Source organism: Trichosurus vulpecula, chromosome 1 (assembly GCF_011100635.1).
Source record: "Trichosurus vulpecula isolate mTriVul1 chromosome 1, mTriVul1.pri, whole genome shotgun sequence".
Classification (NCBI taxonomy): Eukaryota; Metazoa; Chordata; class Mammalia; order Diprotodontia; family Phalangeridae; genus Trichosurus; species Trichosurus vulpecula.
This window is the reverse complement of record NC_050573.1, coordinates 343,565,889-343,587,663: the sequence shown is the minus strand read 5'-3', so window position 1 is coordinate 343,587,663 and position 21,775 is coordinate 343,565,889. Positions and strand designations below refer to the sequence as shown.

Here is a 21,775-nt window from a genome sequence, read left to right as displayed (position 1 = left end):
AAGAGATTACTGAGTTTGCTGAATGATATATCGGTTTCCCTTTTTAATATGAGAAGAGAAGGAGAGAGGGAAATGAACTTTTTCCTCTGCTATAGACACAAAACCCGATAAGGAACGTTGTCTTTTAATGTTGGATTTTGGCTTAAGAGTTTGAAGAAGAAGTTGATTTTCAAACATGCTATGGTCAGATGCTTTTATTTAAATAGAATTACTGTGCTCATGAATTCAGATGACTCCTGGACTTACCTTCCTCCTTCAGGGATATCATAAAATAAAACCTTTGACACATAAGAGGCCAACACTTCCCTCTCTCATGTTTCCACTTTGAGATTTCCCTCGTTTTCCTGACTAGCCTCTGCTCAGCCTTTCTGAGCAATTATAGTGTCTTGTTCTAAGGATTAACCTATTAATCTGGCAGTCAACACAACTCCTAGTACCTATTCTTTGTTCATCTCCCTTGCTTTTCTCTGTTTGCCTGTCTCCCACCTCGATTCTCTCAATCTGCCTCTGTCCATTAAAATCTCCATCAATTTAAGACTGGTTTAATTCTTACTATCACCAGCAAAATACCAGTTGATGTCTTCATGGCCATATCTTAAGTTGGCCTGAGTTTGAAAGGCAAGTTCAATAATATAACCCAGGAACTGTATTTTATTACTCTTTTTAAATTCATTGAGGTCCTATATGTAAAAACATTTTGCAAACTGCAAAGCACTAGGTAAATATCAATTATTATCATTTTACTTGTTCTGGATGGCCTTTTTCTTGATCAGTGTCTTACATGACTGCTGTGACTAACTTATGAATGTCTGCCTGTAGAATTAAGACTAAGTAATATAGCAACTGCTTCTATAGGATTAGACTCATTTAACCGTTGTACACTGAAACTGCAAGCACAAACTCCATTTGGGAAGATGCCTTCTTAGGCAGAAGAAACACTTGCATTAAGTGGAGTTTATCATAATCCTTTATGCTTGAATGTTAAGTTGATATATTTCTTTGAAGTATGTCATATCACTTGTAACCTCTTAGCTGGCCTACTAAAAGTTAGTTTTTTTCCCCTTTGTGACTTTTGAGAGAAACTTGATTAGATTATATACACCTACCTGGCCCTGTACTCCTCCCCAGCCTAGGATAAGAAAATGATAGCTTCTTTTGATGTGATTGTCAGGGTAATTATTAGAAATATGTACAAGGAATGCTTTCTACCCTATGATAACAATCACCTTCCAAGGTTACTGAATATGTATCATTTTTAGGCTAGTTATGAGAAACTGTCCCATATAGTACCACTATCCCATCCTGACAGTCATTTGTGTATAAGGCCACTGAAGTTACTAAATATGTATCAAATCTCAGTTGCCCAAAAGACCAATGATGAGCTAAGAAAGACTGTACATCAGTTTGGTCTTGTACACTTTGGCTCTCAAGGACAGATCATAAAGAAAAGCTTCATTGATAATTTAGGTCAGAAATAGTCTTCTAATTTTAATAGAAGGAAGAACAACTTAGATTCAACTTTCCCTTTGCTGAAGAATTCTGCTAGTGAAGATCAATTACTACTTGTCCTCCACAGATGGAGGAACCAAGTAAATGTGAATATTCATCACAGACTTGGGAGGAATATGTGGCAGTTATAGTACAGCAATATACTCTGTTACTTTAGGACATTGCCAGCTATGCTCTCTTCTATATTAATCTACACTTGATTATGTGTTATGCATTGGATTCTGCACATGGTCATAATTTAGAGAGCATCTTCTAACTATTAGAGAATAAAGAAATGGTCGATGTTGAGAAAGACAGGCAGAGTAATTCACCACTGGTGGAGCTGTGAATGGTTTCAATTATTCTGCATGTCGGTTTCAAGAAAAGTTACAAAACTGTCCTTTAACTGAGTGATGCCAATATTTGACATATACTCCATGGGAGTCAGGGAAAACACACCAAATGATTCTTAGCATTGCTTCTTGTGGTAATAAAGAACTAGATACAAAGTAGGTGCCATCAGTTGGTGAGTGGCCAAAAAAACAGTGATGCAAGAACAATAAAAGCACTTAGTACAGTGTTTGGTACATAGTAGGGACTACATAAGTGTTTATTCCCTTCCCCTTAAATTAAATTATTAAAAATGATGAATTCTCATAAACCCTGGAAGAATCCTTTGAACTGATGCAATGTGAAATAAACATGACTAAATAACCACTATACACAATAACTACAACAACGTAAATGAAAACATTACTAAAAGAAGATGAATATGAGTAACAAAAAAAGATGCTTCTGGAGAACAGAAAATTAAACCTACTTTATTACTCATGGCAAAGAGACAGCAGACTACTAGGATAGAAGAGTAGACACGTTCTCAAAAGGAGTCACTGAATGGGGTATTTTTTGCTGAACTGTTTTTCCTTATTTCAAGGGAAGATACAACCTTGAGGGGAATATTCCCCTCCCCATCTCACCATTACTGTAATGTAATGTTAAAAAGCATTAATAAACTTTATTTTGAAAAAATAAGAAAAATTTGAGGGATGAGCAGGGGATATTGATCATCTCTGTAGACTCTAAGTCCTTCCTTTATACCCTGGAAATTATTATACTCCTCCCTGTGAGTCTTCAAAATTCCAAATAAGGGCACAGATAGGTGATGCAGTGGATAAAGCACTGGCCCTGGAGTCAGGAAGACCTGAGTTCAAATCCATCTTCAGATACTTACTAGCTGTGTGACCCTGGGCAAGTCATTTAACCCTGATTCTCTTCCCCTCTCCCCAAGAAAAAAATTCCAAATGAGCTTCAACCTCTTTTCATATACTTAAAATTCCAAACATGTGATCTATCAAAGAGTCATAATATAATCTATCCTTTCCCCCTGTGTAAACCTGCAGGTTTACAAAAAAAAAAATTGCTCTTTCCCATTTTGGCCCTTTTTCTGTAAAATCTGCCAATCTAAGTTTAGATGTATTTTTAGAAAAAACTATTTGCATAGCAGGGTAAAGTTTAATTAGAAATAGGGTTGCTGGAGTAGTAGCTTATATGCTATATGTATATGCTCCAAGTCTGTGTGTAGCTAAAGGTTGTAGGACAATAGAGTTAGAACCGAGGGGTGCTTCAAGGTCGTCTAGTCTATGCTCTCTTTTTGGAGATGAGGCAACTAAGACCTATACAGTTTAAAGAACTTGCCCACGGTCATTCAGAGAGTGGAGATTCTCTGATTTTCAAATGCAGCACATTTTCTCTATCTCATGGTTTCTCCTGAAAACTATTCCTTTAAAATTTTTTTTTATCAGTCCTGTGTTCCTTGGCTTTTGTGATATTTGCTTATATATACAAATTTGCATGTTGCATTTGAGATGGAATCTTTTTGATTAACCTAGATATTTCTGAAAAATCTGCTACCAAGTCATGTAACTCAAAATGATTACTTTTAAAAATTCAAATTTTAGTATCAATATATTTGAAAATCTCATTTATTGGCCTTAATTATCAGAAAATCAGAAATTTAAGAATGCTGTGTCAAAATCACTGAATCCCAGAGATAATGAAAACAAAGTTGTTTCATATTTTTAAACCCAAACTATTCTGTGTACCAGTAAAAGAGCTAAGTTCCCTACCTCATATAGCTTTTCCTATATAAAGACTCATGGAAAATGAGGGTAGAAGTGGGGAAGGGAACTCTCCAGGTTCAAAAGGTAAATTTTGTGAGATATAGGAGGAAAAAACATTTATTTTAGGTTTATAAAAATGTTTTTTTTTAAATCTAAGGAATTTTGGGAGGAAAGGCTTTGTTGACTAGTTAAAATTTGCTCTAGTAAGGTCTATGGAATAGAATTTGGAAAACCCTAATGACTCTAATTCTAGATGGAATTTTTTTTAAAAGGCCATACACATACATTTCTGTTCTTAGATAATTCCAAGGAATATGATTTGACTTAATTGATCAATTAACAAGTACTTATTAACCACCTTCTCTGAGTTAACCACTGTGCTAGGGATAGAAATGCAAAAAAAAAATAATCTCTACTTTTAAGGAGCTTACCTTATGATATTCTTGATCTGACAATGAAGATACTGTTTCACTGACAGAACTCCAAATTAAACTGAATGGGTGTTTATCAATTTGGTAGCTGTTTCATTTAGAAATAAATACCACAAGATGTAACTGGGGGTACCCAATATACTCCTTGAGAAACTCTGCCATAAGTAAGACTTCTAATTTCTAGTCTTATTAATAAATGGTAATGTTCTACAATTGCACGGTATTTTTTATCCAAGGACCTCAAGGTCCAACACAAATGAAGTGGCTAACATTCTATAATATTCTTAGACTGATAGGGTTGGAAGATATAAATACAGAATGACTCCAGTACACACACACAGCATATAATATGAATACACATATTTTACTGAAAGAAAAAAGTCTCTGTTTTGTATTAGTCATAAGTTTTTTGTTCAGTTGTTGTCTGAATTCCATAGCATTCTGTTCAGAAATGATTAGACTATGATCCCATTGCAGGGCTGGTGTGTGTGTGTATGTGTGAAGAAGTGTTGTTCCTTCTTATATATTGGTAAGCTGAAATATGCATGATGCAGAAAAGCAGAGAATTTGTTCACAGCTTTCAATGTATCATGAAAGATTTCTATTAGTTATTTGTATATTTGATTTTTTTTATTTCTGAAAAATTTTTAAATCACCACAGGCCATGATTTTTGCTTAGTGCCTTATTATTTTCACTGTGGCTATCTATAGTTCCTCTTTAAAACATCTAATCTGTCTATCCCTACAGTTTGTAGAGGTTAGATAAGAAAAGTCAGTGAAGAAAATACCCAGCCAATAAAGGACAGCAGTAGTAACCAGGGAAAGGCAGATAATCCTTAATATTGATGATAAGAAAATCTTCTCTCAGTCCTATCATTCACCTCCAGTAGGAGAATGACCTAGAAGTTATGCCCTTCAGCTCAAGACCCAGTCAAGCTGTCAAAAATGTGATATGATATCAGTTCCTCAAATTGGTTTTTTATTTTTAAAACATTAAACTTAAAACTGAGGGCTGTTAAGTTGTTCCAAGCATATAGAGATGGAAATCCAGAAAGAATAGGAGTTCAAAGCAATTGAACTCTAAATTGCCACCAGAAATAATCTGATTTCCTTCTGACTTACCCTCTTAGTATTTCCCCACTACAGTTTGAGTTTCTACATAACAAATTTTGTTAGGCATCCCACTAGCTCGGCCATTCTTAGCAATATTAGAAGTTATCAGCTTATACCTGTTAGCTATTTGGAATGAGGGTTCGGGGAGGTGGGGAACCAGAAAATTTGCCTTTCTACAAGTTGGCTTTAGCCAGAACATTTGGTCTAAGGAAGGTGTGCTGTGGATAAATTCACTTACTTTGGTGGTATATTTTTTCAGGGATGTACACAGGCATTGCCAAAGCTAGCTCAGCATTTAGGAGGCTCCAAAAGAATGTGTGGGAGAGAAGAGGTATTTAGGCTGCCTACCAAACTGAAGATCTATAGAGTCGTTGTGCTGATCCAATTGCTGTATGCCTATGAAACCCAGTCTACCAGTTCAGTGGCGGAGAATTGAATTGCTTCCATTTGAATTGCCTTAGAAAGGTTCTGAAGATCACGTGGCAGGATAAGGTACCAGACATTAAGTCTTTTCTTGAGCTGAACTGCCAAGCATTCAAACTCTACTGCAAAAGTGCAAGTCTGATGGGTGGGGCATGTTGTTTGAATGCCAAATGTACATTTGCCTAAAAGATTATTTTACAGAGAACTTGCACAGAGCAAGCATTCACATGGACACTCTTAAGGACACTCAAGTTCTCTCTGAAGAATTCTGGTGTTGATTGTGAGACATGGTGGACACTGGCACAGTATCATCTAGCATGGTGTGCCCACAACAAAGAAGGCACTGAGCAAAGCAGAATTGTAGTAGCTCAAAAGAAATGTGAGATGTGCAACTTTAGAGACCTTTCCATCCCAAATGTTTGTATGGACTATTTGTGCCTGACTTGTGGTAGAGGCTTCCAAACTCATACTAGTATGATAGGCCACAACTGGACCTACTGTACACTTATCCCAACACTGTGATATCATTTTGGTCCTTTTTGAGCACAAAGGACAAATGGCAACATAGTTTCCAGAAGGTAGTGCCTACCATGAGTCATGTGACTGCAATGAGGAAGAAGCTTTAAAAGGGCCAGCTCCCCTTGACTCAATATTGACTTGCTCCCTTAAAAGAGAGGCTGACCTTCGTACTGGTCTCTAGCATTTAAATGCAAAAAATACAGTGTTGTATTCAATTCTTAAGGGGAAGAACTGAGCAGAATTGGGAGCTCTAGAACCTAATCTTACTAGAATGGAAGTGATAGAAATGACTTTAACACAAGAAGCCTTTTGGGATCCCTTCCTCTTAACCAGGTAAGCCTTTCCTTGGGAAATCCAACTTTCTTTCTCCACTTGAGGGATACACAGGCAGTGGCTTGCCAGCTTCTTTTTATCACTGTCTTTTCTCTTTGGTGGTCTCCCAAGGTGCTTCTTGGCTCTGCTCTCTCTTTTACATCTCGTCCTATAAGCTCCTTGAGGGCAGGGACTATCTTTTGATTCTTTTGGTTGTCCCAGTTCTTGACACATAATAGAAGTTTAATAAATGTTTATTGATATGGTTAGAGGAGCAGAAGCTCTTGGCCCTTTTAACTGCGTTTCCCTTTTTTGTTCTACCTGGAAGACAAGAGAATGGAGGGTTTGGGGCTCTGTTCTGTCTTACCTGTCCTGGAGACCAGAGCAGTCTTTTTATTCACTAACATTATTCTGGTTGGCTGGGAGTTGTGTGAACAATACTCTTTTTCTTTGTAAGGACCTGGAAAGTCCACATGGCCTAATATCAAAGTAGGATCCACTGTGTCTAGGAATGGTAATCCATTGTCATCTTCCTTTCAGAAGCAATTTTATGTTTCATATTTTAGGGCTATTGCTAAGGATTCTGATTTCATCACATAGAATTCATTTTGATGTATTTTTATGTTTAGATAGGGTTAGGAATTTCCCTTGATGGTTGATGTATTTGAGAGTTCCCTATTAAAAGTCTTTCCCATATCCTCAAGAAAAACTGCATTTTTCTAGTGAGTTTCAGCTATCAAGCATTCTATTGACTATTTCTGGAAGAGGTAGTGCCTAAGGCACTGAATACACTTGAAGCCCCTTAGTTGTTGGGGGTGATCTGAGGAGGCACTGGTCCAGATTTGGAGACTGGCTATGATGCTGAGCTATTGGGAAAAAAGTCCTGCAAACTAGAGAATGTTAAGTTCAGCCTCTGCATGAACTTTGGGATAATGAAAACTCAAGATACACACCTTGAGGACCACTGGATAGAGCAAGGTGTTTCCAGTGTGAACAATTCTTATTATTTCATAATTATGGCCCACAATGAATCATAGGTCCTGACCAGCATCCACCAGGAGTTTCCACTGGGTACAAGTGTATTCACATTATAAACTGTACTTTCTGGGAGTGAGGTCTGTAAAGTCCCTGGATGCTCCAGTGCCTGTACCCAGAGTAATATAGAAACTCAGGATCTATAGAACAGATATAGATGCCTGTATGGGATTTAGATATAGATACCCGAAGAGTGGAAACCATAGGGGGAGGAGAGTTTTACTGGTGGAGAGGAATCTTGCTGATTCACACTCACCATCACCCAGATAGCTTCTTAGGGCAGGGGGTGGGAGTGACATCTAACTGAATCGGGGCTTACATGTATAAACTCTTCAAAACAAACAAACAAAGCAACCAGACATTGTCCTTAATGGGAAAGACAGAAGTGATAAAGTGGAAAAGGCATGCGATTTGAAGTCAGAGAGGACATGGGTTTGGACACCTTGCTTTCCTCCTCTGGGCATCAGTTTTCTCATATGCAAAATGAGGGTAACCGTTTTTGTTTGTTTTTTTTTTTGCATGTGTGTTAAAGACCACTTTGGCCGTCTGGTAGATCCTTTCTCAAGATAATGTTTTTGAATGTATAAAACAAAATACATAGGATTAAGAAAACCAAATATATTTAAATAGAGTTTCCAAAATATTTTTAAAAAACATAATCTCTAGTCTCATCTAGTTCTAATACTATAATTCCATGAAGTTTGAGTGGGAAAAGTGTTTACTCTTGGAGAGTGTTAAGTGTTTCAAGAGACAGAAATTATTAGAGCATTCTAGGAATAGAAAACAGCTTGTACAAAAGAATGAGTGTGGGAGATGGAAGCCTGTACATGGGATAGAGCAGGTAGGTTGACCAGTATAGCTGGAGCATAGAGTATGTAAAGAAGAATAAAGTCTAATAAGCCCAGAAACAGGCTGGAACTGATCAAGAGTTTTAAATATCAGAGAGGAATTTGTATTTTATCCTACAGGTGAGGGTATGTCACTGGGCCTTTTTCAGCAAGGCGATGACAGGTCAGGTTGGTGCTTTGGGAATATCAATTAGGCAGCTCTGGGGAGAATGGATTCCAGAGGTATGATAGGACCAACATCTCTCTGACTCAATTTCTTTCCTTCCACTCACAACAGAGAAGACTTTTCCTAAAAGAAGACAAAGTTACCCCTAGAAGGTGACTGACCTCAGCTGGGCTGTGAAACAGAAGAGAGTTCTAAGATGACGGATAGGAAACGGTGAGGTCAAGTGAAGGTTTTTAAGTATGGGGGTGATCTGGATATGTTTGTAAGCAGAATCGAAGGAGATGGTGGATAAGAAGTTGATAATTAGGGAGATTCCTCTGATGATCAAACTGGTAAATTCCTAGAGGAGGCAGAAGGGCATGACCTTAAGGGCACAAGTAGAAAAGCTGATGTTAACGTTGGCAAGAAAGGGACCCTTCTCCCTCTGAAACTGAAGCAAAAGAGGAAGGAGTGGGGTATGATCTTGAAGTAATTGAAGTATACAATTGGTGAGGAGAGGGATCTTGTAGTGGATGGTCTCAGGTTATTTTTTTTCAGTGATATAAGGCCAGGTTCTCTCCCTAAAAGGATGGGGTAAGGAACAAAGACAGGAGTGAAGTTTTGCAGCTACCACTGTTGAAAGGGCAACAGAGACAGTGAGGGAAGAGTAAATGGACTGGCATAGAGCTGCAAGTACCCAGCTGAGATCATATAAGTCTTGGATTCAGTCAGTACAATTATATCACTTCTTCTTTTAGTGTTCAGCAGTATAGGAATAGGAGCAGAGAAGATAGACATTGAGAGTAACACAGGGCTGGAGTTTGGAGAGGGATGAGTGGCTGTAGGAAAGGCCTCAGTGTTGAACTGGATAACTGTAGGTTCAAGATTTTGAAATGAGAGAAGCAAATCCAGTGCAGGGGTGATGGCCCAGGAAATCAGAGTGATGGCAAGTTGTGGCATAGGTTTAGAAGAGTGAGGTATAGGGAGATAAGGAGGGGGGGGGGAGAGGGAGGGGGAGGAGGAGAGGGAGAGAGATTTCAGAGTTTGGGATCAAACATGTGAAACATTTGTGAGTAATGGTTTTGTGTTTGTGTGCGTGCATGCAAATGTGTCGGGTGAAATGAGGGTTCATCAGATTCATTAGCACTAAGGACATTCATGAATTGGGAAACAAACTGAGTGATCTTTTTCTTGTAATTTCTTGTTTCAGGTGACTGAACTCTTTGTGCCACTATTCACGGTGAAGACACAATGCAGCTCCAACCTTCCCTTCTAGTCTTATTTCATTTTTTCCCCTTTATGCAGTCTAAATCCCAAACTCCCTCACCCCCTCATTTTTCTTTTTCTTACTTGTTTCTCTATGCCTGGAATGGACTTGCCCTCATCTGTCTGCTCAAATTCCTCTCCTATAGGCCTAACTCTGGTACCCCCTCTTCCAGGAAGGCTTTCTTACCCTCAAGCTAAACTATCTTTCCACACATTAATCATAGCTCCTCATTTAGACCTCTGCTTTGGACTTAGCACATTTTGTCTTGTATCTTAATTATTTGGAAAGTCATAAGATCATAAGACTTACAGCAGAAGGGCTTGGATACCTGCCTTACCTCCTTCTCTGCAAGAATATCCTTGGGGACAGGATCCATATAAGTTTCATCTTGGAATATTTAGAATTTATCAAATATTTTTGTACGTAGTACTTGATTGAAAAGTTACCCCTTTAAATAATCATCTTCCACTCTTGACAGATGATTATATAGCATTAGAAGTCATAGTATTTAGAGCCAGAAAGGATCTTCATGTAGCTAAACTTCATTTTACGGATGATGAAACTGTGGGTCAGAGAAGTTAAGTGATTTGTTCAAGGTGATGTTGGCAGAACCAGAGTTCAAACAAACCCAGAATGTTTTTAGTTTAAAATAAAATATTTTTATTTCCTTTTTCTTTGCCATTTAACTACAATCTAATTACAACTAAAAAGAAACCAATCTTTATGATGTGCTGCTATGTTTTAAACAAGAGTGTACTGGTAAATGATTAACAACTAATTCTCTGAAAACACATGAAAAAGGTTTAATTTGCTTTATTAACATTTTCTCTATCACCTTCCTAAGTCTAGACAAAACACCAAATCAAGCCCTGATTTATAGCATTTGCTGAGTTCCAAGGTGTAAATGCTGACACTGAAAATTTAAAATGTGTCTCTGGAGAACTGGTCTGAGCTGGCTCCACTGCACCCTTGAATACATCTGAAGAGTCCATGTTTAAACAACAAATATGTGCTGAGTCCCCAGCACGTATAAGGAACAAGATGATTTGCATGGACTCCATCTGCATTTAGCTGTGTCATTCTCACTTTGCTTTGCTCCTTCTAATATTAAGTTGAGGGAATTCAAAGAGCTTACAACAAATACAGTCAACTTTCCTGGACAATGATTCCTGAGAAATCCAAACAAACAGGTACTGGAGGTAAAAGTATATTTTGTTTCTCATTAGATCTGCTCTAGTTTCTTTTAGCACAGCCAAATTTAGTGGATGTCTGTGCTATCTTGTGAAAGTAGTGGGTATTTGTTTCTCAGTGGATGAACTCTGTAACTTGTTAATTGACTGGGAACATTAGCTAGCATACGGTGACATTGCTTCCGTTGATATCAGTAGACAAGGCACGGAAATATATCCTTTCTATCTGCTAGTTAATATCCATAGCCAGGATGTCCGACTAAAAAATCATGAACAGTATTCCTGTTTACATTTCTATTTTCAAATCCATCTTGCATAAAAAAGTCTCTGTCTTGACCACAGACCCTTAGTTAGTGAAAACTGTTGGCATCGAAAAACTGTATTTCAAAAGTCTTACATTTCATATTAGTAATCTGAGGCTAACAAATGATATGGAGGAGTTGTGACCTGCACTTTTGGAGGGAGTAACTATACTCAGATTCCTCAAAGTTAAGACTCATGGTCTAGGCCAGGGCATTAATTTACTAATTAAGCTCACAAATAGAAATCTAGCCATAAATTCAATGAATGAATGAATTTGACATTTACTTTCTTTACAATGGATTCAACACGTCTATGTGATATATTGCAGTAGTTTGAGGGCCAGAGGGTTCTTTTTCAAACTTCTTGAGCCCTCTTTCTCCACTAACTTATTCTGTCCTCAATGCAGTTTTCATGTAAAGACACTCAGAAATTAACACTGAAACCAAAGATAAAAGTGATTCAACTGACACTGTCAGTTTTAGAGTCCACATATCCTGTACATTTCATCTGTTTTAAGTGAATCAAGACAGCAAGAGTGAAGAGAAAATCCTGAGGGCTCTAAGGAGTTCATACCAATCCATAATTCTATCAGCATCATTCTCAGTCTATTATTTATGCTAACTAATTAGACTATTTCATATTAACCAGTTTTATAAACATGTCATGTTTTAAAATGATCCATGTAATTGGCCCCTTTGGGGGCTTGAGACATTTAAATAATGTTTACTCATCGATGAAACAACAATGCTGCTTGCCGCTACTGTGGCTATATAAGGCCTATAACTCCAGCACACAGGAAGGCTGCTAGCACAGATTCTTTGATCTGCTTTTCTGAGGAAAGCAATGTTAAGGGGTTTTACAAACTCACTTCAATCAAACATACATATATCTTTCACTTATTTCGGGGGGGAAAAAGCACCCTGAACTTCAGAGCAAATACAAACAAAAATTATAAACAGAGCAAAAAGCACAAATCAACAGACAGGCTTCTAGCTGTCTGACCAAAGCTATACATACATAGTTACCAGAGAAAGAAGCACCAACATCTGGGTTTTCAAAGCCAGGGGCTACCCAGAGTTTCCACACCAACACTCTTCCAATGAGTGAGCCCCAAGCCAAATGCTAGCCTCAGAGTATATATGTATCCTTTTTCAGGGTCAGAGAGCTTCACACCTCTTGTGACCTAATTAGCAAAAGGGTGTGGGCCTTTCCACAAACAGAGGCAAGACTCAATCAAAGGCCTTGATTGCCTTAGTGCTGAGAAGTACCTAAACAAAAGACAGCAAAAATTCCCTCTTTGCTTGCCCTTACAGTCAAAGACATGATCCCTCAAAAAACATGATGGTTGTCTTTTCATGTCACACAAAAATAATTCTCTTAAAGTAATAATAATCAGTGGAGAACGAAAGGAGTCGTACTGTGTGATAAACACATGCATGTGCTCATCATTTCATTGAAAGGAGTGATATCCTTCCAGGAAAAAGAAGACAGAACATTTGGAAGCAAGTTACATGTGATGGAGCAGAAAACTGAATCTTCTTGCACTATAATAAAATACGTCTCCATCTATTTTTAAGGTAAATTGTTTGTAAAAGATTCATTAAAACCATTCCCATCAACAATTCCAAAAGCCATTAGTGTTAAATATTTAAACTAATTTTTTAAGAGCCAAAAGGGAGTATTTTCAATTTAATGCAGACATAAATACCACCTGACATGCCAGTTGCTTTCATTAGTTTGTTTCAGCTCTAGTGCTTCTAATGAAATTTAATTAAATTGATTTGGGTACTTAAAGGTACAGTATATATAAGGGTCTCCTGTAGCGACATAGTACTATCTTTAAAACTTGAGGGCCGTGGATTTCAGAAACCAATTTACCTTCCATCAACCTTTTCTAATGAAGGAATAAAACCAAAAAGACTTGACAAATTAGAAAGAAATCTAATGTAATTTGGTTGAAGGGAGCATGCCATGCTTAACTGCCAGGAGTTAATAGGTACCAATGGCACACTTAACAGGAGCACAAAGAATTGATGTAATGCCAAATCACAGTCTCACTTTTGAGGCTGCGAAATAAAGGCCTTATTTTGACAGGCTTTAACAATATCTTCTCCTCCTACCACCTTCAGCCTCCAATTAGTGCTGTGATCTTGAGTGGTAGAATTATTATCGATTAAGGTAAATTGTGAATTAGAAAAAAAACACATACACAATATTCCCTATTGAAGAAAATAAGTTGGGATGACTAATTTCCTTGTCTTTTCCTGCTTTTCTAAAAATTAATTTTTATTGAGGGAGCCCTTCTGCCACATATGAAATATGGACATTAAACCTTTCACGATCTAATACTTTCATTAACCACAAAATATCAGGGATGCATCCAGTTTAATAGTTGTTCCTCAATTATCAAATCTTCCCATTAGAATGTAAGCTCCTTGAGGGTAGAGGATGTTTTTATTTTATCTCTGTAGTCTTAGAACAGTGACTGGCAATTAAATGCTTAATAAATGCTTGTTAATTATCTTTAGGTAACAGGTGTTTACAGAGCTATTTGGGAGTATTCTCTCAATGATATGAAATATCACCAACTCAAGCACGAGTAAAAGTACAGAGTGATGTGGACTGATCATAGAAGGAGAATGGTAAAATGAAAACAAATCATGCTATTTTTTGTTGAGCTTTCTTTCTCTGGAGGAAAATTTCCAAGATCATTTTGGAGACTTTATGATGTAAACTGCAGAAATACAATATGCATTATATTTTTTCACTGTATAATCAGATCAGTACATCATGGCATCCCTAAACTACTGCTCACCATCATCTCTATTTCTTGACTACCCCCTAAATTGTTGCACAGAAGAGGAAACTGTAGACAGTTCTATAATCATGCCTCCTACTAAGTTAAACTTCTGGGTTAGTCACCTCAATCACAGATCACTCTATGAAAAGACTCAGATGGTAAATAGAAAGGGGGAAAGACATAATTTTAAGCTAGTATAAGAAGAATGACTTTTTACAGTAGTTGAATTGTGAAATAATTTTCAAAGTGCTATTTTACAATTGTCAAAAAAAGATGTAGTATCATGTATATTTGTCATTCTGAACATTTAGCTGTAAATAGAAAACTGTGCAAATAAGAAAAGAATTATCATTTGAAAAGAGAGCCTTGGCTGCAGATTGGGATGCCAAAATGCTATTCCTAATTCTGCCAGGAAATGTTCACCTCTCGCCCGTTGTGGGAAAGAGGATCTGGGCATGATCTGATTTGGCATAGTCCATGCAACAATGATAAGATGATACTAAAACCCAAAGAACTCTCTATTGGCCAGGATACAGTAGCTACTGCCATTGGCCTTGAAACATTGTGGTAGACAGAATCATTCAATCAACCAATAAATATTTATTAATTCATTATTTATCATGATGTACCTGGCCCTATGCTAGACACAAGAGATACAAAATAGTCCCTCGAAAAGCTTATATCCTTTTGGGAGGATGAGGGGGGAGATTGGGAAAGGGAGATTGACAATTTTTACTATATATTCTTCTTGTGGGATAGGGAGAGATGGAGGGGCCAGTTAGGTGGCACGGTGGATAGAGTGCGAGGGCTAGAGTCAGGAAAACTCATCTTCCTGAGTTCAAATCTGGCCCCAGACAGTTATTAGCTGTGTGATCCTGGGCAAGTCATGTAACCCTATTTGCCTCAGTTTCCTCATCTGTAAAATGAGCTGGAGAAGGAAATGGTGAACCATTCCAGTATCTTTGCCAAGAAAACCCCAAATGGGGTTGTGAAGAATTGGATATGACTGAAATTGACTGTACAACAACAGGAGAAGTGGAGCAATTGGAATGGGCTGCTTTTACTCCTGCTACCCACCCCTCTTCTTGACCTCCTGTTTCAATATGACAAATTTTTGAAAAGGTAGAATTATCTCCTGACAGTAATTTATAAGAAAACATATTAACTCTGGTGGGTGTTAATGCAGAGGGTAAAATTGACTGGCTGACTACCCACTCCTTTCTATTCCCTCTTCCCTGCTGGGTACTGAATTGTACAAAAGCCTTTCCTATCTCCTCCCTCTCTTGTCTCCTTACCTGTTTTTTACTGAAGATTTAATAGTCACATCCAGTTTACTATATCCTAGAGTCAATATAATGGCCCTTTGAAATCCCCCCTTCCTTCTCTATTTTATGCAATTTATTGAATCAAAAGTTTTTAATACAATCACAATAGTTCTAAGTCTCTAGTTAGGAAAATTCCCAACATTCATTCACAGGTCTTTGAATTTTTGTCTTTTTCTGTCTTTGGCTTTATATCTCAAGCAAAAATAAGGACACAGGAGACATTTAGATTTTAGTTTCTGTTAAAAGACTAGCATGAGGAGGACAAGTTGGGGAAAAATAAAGCTTATTGGGGAAATTCTCTCAGTTCTTGCAGAAGTAAGTACAAGCAAAGGTTACAGTTTGAATCTTCTTTTCCAAGATGCTTGCAGGGCCCAATGGCCCATCTCAGGCTTTCTTTTTGCTAGTTTCATCTGTGCCTCCAATCTTTCCGTCTTGGCCTAATTCCCAGGTGGGGGAGTAGGGATGTTCCCCTGAGGCTACTACTGCTGCTGCTGCTGCAATCTTTTCATTCCCACCCTTGTCTCTTAGTCTATTCTCTAGCAGACTGTCATTTGAAGAATATATGGAAGCAGGGGAAAGGACCTATTTGTACAAAACTTTTATAACGGTTCTTTGTGTGGCAGCAAAATAAAACTGGAAATTGAGGAGATGCCCATCAATTGGGGAATGGCTGAATGAGTTGTGGTATATGATTGTATCGGAATATTATTGTGCCATATGAAATGACAAGCAGAATGATTTCAGAAAAAGCTGGAAAGACTTACATGAACTGACAACAAAGTGAAGTGAGTAAAAGGAGGAAAACACTGTATACAATAAGAGCAATACTGTATGATGAAAAACTGAGTGACTAAGCTATTCTCAGTAATGCAATGATCCAAAATAATCCCAAAGGTCTCGTGGTGAAAAATGTCATCCACCCCCAGAGAAAGAACTGATGGAATCTGAATACGGACCGAAGCATACTATTTTTTCCACTTTTTTTGAGTTTTCTTATGTAAAATTACTAATATGCAAATGTTTTACATGACTGCACATGTATAACCTATATTACATTGCTTAACATTGGAGGGAGGGCTAGAATTTGGAACTCAATACTTAAAAAAAGCAATAACAAATGTTAAAAATTGTTTTTACATGTAGTTGGGGAAAAATAAATTATTGAAAAAAAAGAACATGTGGTAGTGCCTCAAGTCTAAATTCCAATTAAAAAATAGTCCCAAATCTCTCCTAGGGCTGAGTAGGAATGCCTGTCCTCCTGAATTACAAATCCCATTACATCAGTTAGTTCTCAAACCCCTATTGCACACACATTTTCTTTAATCCATAAATTTATAACAACTTTTTGCAACTTTTATTAGTCACTCAGCCTCTCTGTTATTGCTCTCAGATCATTGCCTTTGATCTAATTTGCACTGATGCTTTCTACAGCATTATTTGTTTATAATTGTGGGTCCCCTGACTTCCTTGTAAACTCTCAGGAAGAGGCAAGCTCACTACTTCATTCTAAACCACTGGAGTAACTTCCTAAGCATACATAAGATCTCCAAAAGGGAAGGAGAAAGGAATAAACGTTTATATTGCACCTAATAAGTGCCAGCACTCTGCTAAGTGCTTTACAAATATTATCTCATTTCAGTCTCACAATAATCCTGGGATGTGGGTGCTGTAATTATCCTCATTTTAAATGAAGAAACCCAGGCAAACAGGTTAAGTGACTTGCCGAGGGCCACACAGCAAATATCTGAAGCCATATTTGAACTCGAGTCTTCCTGACTCCAGGCCCACACTCTATCCACTGAGCCACCAGCTACTAGCCGTTCAACTGTAAATAGTAAAAAAATGTTGACTCCATCTCTTTCATTGAAGTTAAAAAAAGAATCATGATTATCTCAGTTATCTCTATCTTCATTCTAATCAAGCGGCGAGAATCAGCAAAAGAACCCCCATCCCTTTGGAGGTTTTAATATGGCAGCTCTATTTAACGTAAAACACAGGTACCAGTTTCTTAGTGAAGCCTTCCGTCCCTGCCCTACCTCCCTAGCTGAAAGTGATTTCTCCCTTCTTAAAATTTCCAGAGCTCATTCTCCTTACTTATCCTTTATACTTCTCACCCTTTCCACTTACAGGGATTTCTGTACATGTTTTATTGGAGGAGACTGTTCCTTGAGAGCTGGCACCATGCCATTTTAAAACTTTTTTTATCATTACAACCTAGCACAGTGATTTGAACATAATAAGCACTCAATAAATGTATTTGTTGAATTCAAATGAAAGTCAAGCAATTTTTTCTTTGAAGAAAACAAGAGATGAAATTTCATCAAATATTGCAACGTTGGGAGAACTTAATGCATTTTCTATGACCTTCTAGGTGGCTTATTAATTTGCATTAGATTATAATCCTGTCAGAAGCAAAATTTTTGCCTCAGCCATCTTTTCAGACAGAAAAGTGATAAGCTCAAAGTACTAACATTCATGCATTCTTTCACTATATTTATAGTCACAGTTTCCTCTGCAAGTTAAAAGTCATAGTTGTTTTTCCTTCAGTTACATTTCCTTAAAATATACACAGACTAAAATTTAAATAGACAAGCATCTCACAGCATCCAAGGTGCTTTGTAAACACTAAAGAAATAGCTGCTTCAAGAGTGAGGATGAATGCCTTTGACAGCCAGCAAAGAGCAATCTCAATCTGACTCCCAAGTGACCATCTGGGGTCAAAAGATGAATGTACCTGTTCATATTTTACTTTTATTAATTACATTTCAATAGTGGAGATGTGCTTGGCATTCTGTTAGACAGAGACACAAAATGACATATTCTTGCCCTCGAGGAATTATGGTCTAAATGAGATGGGCCAAATAAGCCTCATTATCATCAAAATCCTCCCTTCCAGCATGTAATAAAATTTAACACTGCACAGTAAGAAGAGAAACCAGGGAAGTGACATCATAAATAGAGAGTGTGATCCCAGGGCAGAAGGGGTGCATCCATCTGTGTATAGTTGAAGGAGAAAGAGAAATAACATCTGAATAATGTAGGGAAAGCCTACACTAAGGAAACCTCAGAAATTATGCATTTTTCAGGTGCTAGATCTCCTGCTGGCTCAAGCCCTGCTGTCAAGTTAAGTGGTGCAGTCCTTGAGTTCACACCACAGTGACACTGTCTTTAGTAGACTATGAAGTGACTGTGAATTAAGTTAAGTTTCAGCAGACAGATAGAAAACCAGGCAGTTCCTCATTGCCAACATGCTGTCTCAATGCTAATAGGAGACAACAAAACAAAAGAACATATCAGATTTTTTTTTCTGGATATTGGTTCTGTTCCTTCCCTCTCTCGCTTGTTTTAATTTTTTTTAAGTGTTTAACTTGTATCCATATAGCCTGAATATCCTATGCTTCCTAACTTTTCTTACCAAAGCAACTCTACAGTACAAAATCAATCAGAAAAGTAGATGGAATTAGGCTTTGAAATGACTACAAATTGTATCTCCTGAAGAAGCATTTTAAACTAGCTAAATAAATTATGGGGTGGCCTCATGAGAATATGAATTTATATGAATAACCATGTGATTAAAAATAGGCATTTTTATCTTAGGTATCACTATTTGATAATCCCTATCACCACAAATAGATAATTTATAAAGTGATATGTTCAGGTTGACAAGGTTATTAGATTGATAGATTGGAGAAAGTAGATATGGTAATCAGAATTTCAGCAAGACATATGATGTACTTTCTCGTGAGATTCCTGGGGACATGAAAGAAAAGCATGGACTAAATGATATAACATTTGGGAGGGAGGGTTTCAAAGTTGGCTGAAAAGTCATAGCCCAGAATGTTGTTTAATTGATTGGTCCTTGGGAGAAAGAAGCACATGCTTTGTAAACCATAAAGCATTTTTCTCCTTCTTCCAGAGGCTTTGCCTTTCTGCCAGTGGACCCCACACCACAAAAAAGTTTACCTATGCCCTACCATATCATCTTTCATATTAGGCCCACAAAGAAGCAAAGTGCTCAAAATCACATAGGTAATGATAGAGCCAGAACTTGAACCCAGATTCTCAAATTTAAGATCCATTGCTTTTCCACCATGGAGCCTCCTGGAGATTAAGGTTCTTAACTTTTTTGTATGTTATAGACCCTTTGCCCTCAAAATATTTTTAAATACATAACATAAAATACACAGGATTACAAAAGAAATAAATTGAATAGAAATACAATTATCAAAATATTTTTTAAAAATTCATGGATCATAGGTTATTATTGACTATTTTAATTATCCATGTTTGAGTTAGAACATTTTAAATTTCTTCAGACTTCCTTATTTCTAATGAGGGTACTACCAACTTAGAGTAAACCACATTTACAAGTTCATCCTTGACTCTCACCCAAATACAATTAGTTGCCAAATTCCTGATGAATACATGCATATATATGTATTCATATACATGCACACAATATATATGTATGTATGTATAAATTTTCATTCCCTTCTCTCCAGCCTCGGGATTCATACCCTCAAAAACTCTCACCTAGAGTGTCGCAATAGCCTCCTAATTGGCTTCCCTGACACTAGTTGTTTTTTTCTTCTCAAAACCGTCCTCCACACAGCTGTCAAAATAATCTTTCTAAGGTATATATCGCATTATGTGATTTAAAAAAATCTCCAATGATTCTCTGTCTTTAGAAGAAATACAGTCTATTTAGCCTGGTATTCAAAGTCATCCACAATCTGGTTTCTAACTACCATCCCATTTATGTACTTCATGGACTTGACATTCTGGCCAAACTGTTCAACTAGCTATTCCCTGAGCAGCCAATAAACATTAAGCACCTATTATGTTCTAGGTACTGGGCTGAGCACTGGGACTACAAATATCTCTAAAAAGGGATGGGTTCAGAGAAATATGAAGAAAAAACAGTCCCTGTCCTCAAGAAGCCTTACAGTCAAATGGGGGAAGACAGCGTACAAAAGAAAACAAGAGAAGGTACGCAATGAGCGAGGATGATGGGGAAGTCCAAAGCTGTACAGCAGGATGAGAAATGAAGAGATGGCTGATCTGGGTACCCTCCTTAAATGGAGGTTTTGGGAGGAGCTCTCTGTTCTGTTCTCCAATCAGAGTGGACTGAAGAAATTGATGACATGTGAATACCAGGGTTGATGGGATCTTTTAGGATGATGAAGTTCCTGGGAGTATGAGGTAGAGAAGTCCAAAGCTGTGTAGCCCTGAGTGGGAAAGGAAGTCAACATTCTACCATCTGCCTCTGCCATTTGCCCAAGTAATCTGCCATGTTAAGAAGGTATTTCTTATACCTTCCCACCTTTCAGAATCCCTCAAGGCACATAGCTTAGGTGCCTTCTCTTTCCTAAAGCCTTCTCTACTTCCCCTAGTTCATAGTACCCCAGATCTAGCACTGAAAGGGACCTCAGAGAGAAGCTAGTCCAACCACCTCCTTTAATAGATGAAGAATCCAAGGCCCAGGGAGAGGAACTTAGTTACCCAATGTACTGAGCATCCAAAGGGGGATTTGAACACAAGTCTCCATAACCTGAGAGTCAGTTTTCTTTTCAGTCTCTCCCTCCTCAAATTACCTCTAATTATACCTATTTGTATACATGTTGTATCTTCCCTTAACATATAAGATACTTGAACATTAGGAAGTCAGTAAAGCCTAGATTCAAGTCCCATCTTTAATGTATACTGCTTGGGTGGCCCTAGGCAAGTGACTTATCCTCTCAATGCTCTAGATAACTCTCTAAGACCAGAATAGATAGAGAAGGTGCCGCCATGTATTGGTAGAAGGAATACACTTTCCTGGGAGTTCTTTATACCAATGAAATCACAGATCCAGTCTTTATCCCTATCAACTATTTTTGTGGGGCAAAGACTATTTGGGTTTTATTTTTGTATCCCCAAGAACTAACAGTGACTGTGTCTTATCTGAACTTTTGTATCTCCCCCATTACTTAGAACAATGGTCTGCATAGTAGGTATTTAATAAATGCTGAATTAAATTGATGAAGACTCTATGAAGGCAAATGTTAATATCCCTACATTACAGATGAGGAAACCGAGGTTCAGAGGGATTAAGCAATTTGCCTCTAGTCAAACAACAGCAACAATAAATGGAGGAGCAGGGACTTATACCTTTGTCTTTTGATTTCATGGCCAGTGGCTTTTTTAAAAATTTCTACTATGGGGGGTGGGGCCAAGATGGCAGCTGGAAAGCAGGGACTTGCTTAAGCTCTCCCCCAAATCCCTCCAAACACCTGTAAAAAATGGCTCTGAACAAATTCTAGAGGTGCAGAACCCATGAAATAGCAGAGGGAAACAGGTCTCCAGCCCAGGAGAGCCTGGAAGATCACCAGGAAGGGTCTATGACATGGTGCTAGGAGCAGAGGGCAACCCAGTGGGCAGCACTGGGACAGACCAGACCTGGAATCAGCCAGGTGG

The 21,775-nt window shown here is 37.8% G+C and overlaps 1 protein-coding gene across 1 annotated transcript in view; it reads right to left on the bottom strand.

Moving 5' to 3' along the window:
* Positions 1-21,775, bottom strand: part of CTNND2 (catenin delta 2) — a 339,842-nt gene that overhangs the window by 25,189 nt on the left and 292,878 nt on the right. The window lies entirely within an intron of this gene.